Genomic DNA, 2,500 nt, shown 5'->3' with positions numbered 1-2,500 from the left:
CTCAGCCGTCGATATACTTCCCTCTCCGTCACCTTCATGTCCATGTATTTCCCTCTCCGTCACCATGTCCATGATCTACTTCTCTCTCAGTGATCATGTTCATGTACTTCTCTCTGTTACCCTGACCATGTGCTTCTCTTTACCGAAACTGATAACTGTAAATAGAGTAGAACCCGGAAGTAATATGTTTTACAGCTTTTTTAAAAAAAATTGTTCAAGACAAGAAGCAATGTTGTCGTGACTGCCGAGCAAGACGTATTCTGCGATTGCGTGCAGGAAGCGTTGTGTGGTGTTCATCCTGCCCCAGCTCTGTGAGTCATGAAGTGCAGAGAAAGAGTAACAGGCTTCTGTGCTCACTACAGATGTCTGTGGTGTAAAGGTTAGGCCTTTGCACGCAGGAGACCTGAGTTCGAATCTCGTGTGTGGAGAAATCTGCTGGGACGTTGTTTCCCTCTCGGCAATGGTTGGCCCTGTCAGGTAGGGCCGACGCCTGCCTCCTAAGTGATCTAAATTGTGTCGATGGAGACTTAAAAATACGTTATACGTATATTATTTTTGTTCAGAACGGCGGCCTTTTGCAGCTCAATAAAAAAAAAGAACAAAAAGAGATGCCCGTTGTTGTGATTGCTGGGCAAGATGCATTCTGTGATTGCGTGCGGTGATCCTAGTGGGTTAACTCATTGAGGACGCGCATTCCTGTCATTGGATGGGGCATTTTCACAAAGAAGCATAGCATAATACGTTATTCATGCAGGTGTTTCAATTATGTGTCCTTTATCTAAAATCATAAAATCATGCACACCATGACAAACGCAAATTCGTGTTTGATGGCTCGTAATGTACCACAAAATTGCCTCTGATCTGATTTATATGTGTCCGCAACGTCCTTAAAGAATTGATCCTTTCCCGCTAAATGTGTGTGCCATGTAAGAGGGAGAGTAATGGGGTCTGTCCTCTCTCGAGTGTGATTTGTTGGTAGGACACGAAAAAGAGCTCGTTGACACTTTGTTCGGCGGGGTTTGTCCATTGTGTTTTGTGCTTTCTGTAACGTGCTATGAGCTTATCAGAGAGGCATTACCCGCCCTTGGAATGACAGAGTTCTTTTTTTTGGGGGGGAGGGGATGTTTTACGGCGCTTGCAACTGCATAATAAGGTCATATGAGCGCCCGGGACACACCAAAAATTTTCAGTTGGTAGAAAATGTTGTGCCCGGGTGGCGGCCGAAGCCTACTCTTATCGATTTTAGAACACCAAGGCCGAAGCCTACTCTTATCGATTTTAGACCACCAAGGGATCGTTAACGTGCGCAACTTGCACACAGGCCCTCCGAGATTTTCGCACTTTTCCGAGAAGGCTAGGTGTAGATCTTTCCTATCAGAAGATTAGGAGTGTGGCTGAAAGACAGCAGTAAGAAGGAGCCAAGGAGTAGCAGTAGAAAGGCTGCAGAAAGAATCAGGAGCCCAGAGGAGGGGGCAAAGGAGGTGAGGGGGTGGGGGCAGAAAGAGGAGACGAAAGCAGACGACAGAACATTGCTAGAGAGCAGGAAAGGGCGTGAAAGGAGACAATTTTAGAGATTAAAATGTTTCGGTCGCCACCCGGATTCGAACCCGGGACCTTTGAATGAGAGGCCAACACCTTAATCTCTGGGCCACAAGATCCCCCTGACAGAGCTCTAACTCCATGACGCATTAATTTTGTCTAAATGAAATTCAAAGATTCAAACTCTCAAAGCTGAAGTGTTGTACACCCTATTTGTTAAGCATCAATTTGACCACAAAAAAACCATGTCACTGGTACATTGCCTCGAGCCTTTAACGCAGTATGTCAGTAATGTGTAGTGCGTAACTTTATTCTTTAATGGTGAAGTTAGGATCTTGTTATTCTATGGGCACGATTGGTATAATGCTTATATTTTTTTGTAGTTTATAACTAAGGTCGTTTAAGAGGGGCCTACACATTTAACTTGTTTATCCGATAGGACTGATCTAAGTGGAAAGGAATTTTTACTTGTCTCCAAACAACCCTAATTCAACTACATGTATGTCACCCCGTTTGGGATTCGAAGCAGGGTCATGCGGACTGATGCCTAGCATGATCAGCTTGTCCTCTTTGCGAGGGAAAAAATCCATACTGCACTTTGTCACTGTTGCATACTTTCCCGGTATTGATACTCGGTAATTAAAAATTTAAGTCTTTATTTTCAGGGGCTGAGACAGTCCTTGCACTTACTTGTTCCATAATTTTAGCTGAAAGGATTTTGTTCATTTAGGTTTCACACTTTTATTCCAAAAGTGTTTGTATCATATTTTTTTCTGAAGGCGGCATTATTTTTCTGATTTTGAATATACAGATTACAAATGTTTCTGCTGTTGTGTTCTCAAAATATTTTGCTGTTGTGTAAATATGTTCGCTCCATCTTATTGTTTTTGTCTTTATGTGTATTAGTGTATTACGTATGTCTTTACTTTCTTGAATATTTCGCAATGCATGATGCGTCGCT

Source organism: Aplysia californica, unplaced genomic scaffold, assembly GCF_000002075.1.
Source record: "Aplysia californica isolate F4 #8 unplaced genomic scaffold, AplCal3.0 scaffold00165, whole genome shotgun sequence".
NCBI classification, from domain to species: domain Eukaryota; kingdom Metazoa; phylum Mollusca; class Gastropoda; order Aplysiida; family Aplysiidae; genus Aplysia; species Aplysia californica.
Note: the sequence above shows the minus strand (reverse complement) of the source record.